This window comes from Triticum dicoccoides, chromosome 5B (genome assembly GCF_002162155.2).
Source record: "Triticum dicoccoides isolate Atlit2015 ecotype Zavitan chromosome 5B, WEW_v2.0, whole genome shotgun sequence".
NCBI lineage: Eukaryota > Viridiplantae > Streptophyta > Magnoliopsida > Poales > Poaceae > Triticum > Triticum dicoccoides.
Genome location: NC_041389.1, coordinates 602,640,462 through 602,641,084, shown reverse-complemented (window position 1 = coordinate 602,641,084; position 623 = coordinate 602,640,462).

Sequence of the window (623 nt, the reverse complement as noted above, 5' to 3'; positions counted from 1 at the left end):
GGTCGGGGTGTAGTGTTGGGGTCGGGGTGCTGTTTCAAGGTCGGGTTGTCGGGGTGTGGTGTCGGGGTCGGGGTTTCGGGGTGTGGTGTCGGGGTCGGGGTGTGGTGTCGGGGTCGGGGTCAAGGGGTCAAGGGGTCAGGGGGTCGGGGTGTCGGGCTCAGGGGGTCGTGGTGTTTCCTTCTATCATTCTTCTTCTTTCCTTCTCTTCTTCTTCTTCTTCTTCTTTCCTTTCTTCTTCTTCTTCTTTCCTTCTCTTCTTCTTCTTTTATTTCTTCCTTATTTTCCTTTTTCCTATTCTTCTTCTCATCTTCTCCTCTTTTTCTTCTTCTTCTTCTTCTCCCCTCCTCCTCTTCTTCTTCTTCTTCTTCTTCTTGTTCTTCCCCTTCTACATATTCTTCTTTTCTTCTTCGTCTTTTTCATCTTTTTCTACTTCTTTTAATAATATGACTAATTATCTAAAACCCATGCACTAAATCTAACACTAACACATATCTAGCACTAAATCTAACACTAACAATTAAACAGCAAAAAAGAAAAAATAGAAAAAATAACTAACCGGAGCCGATGGGGGCCGGGGTTTCGCAGCTGCAGGGTGGCGGTGGAGCTCAATGGGGCAGTGAGTG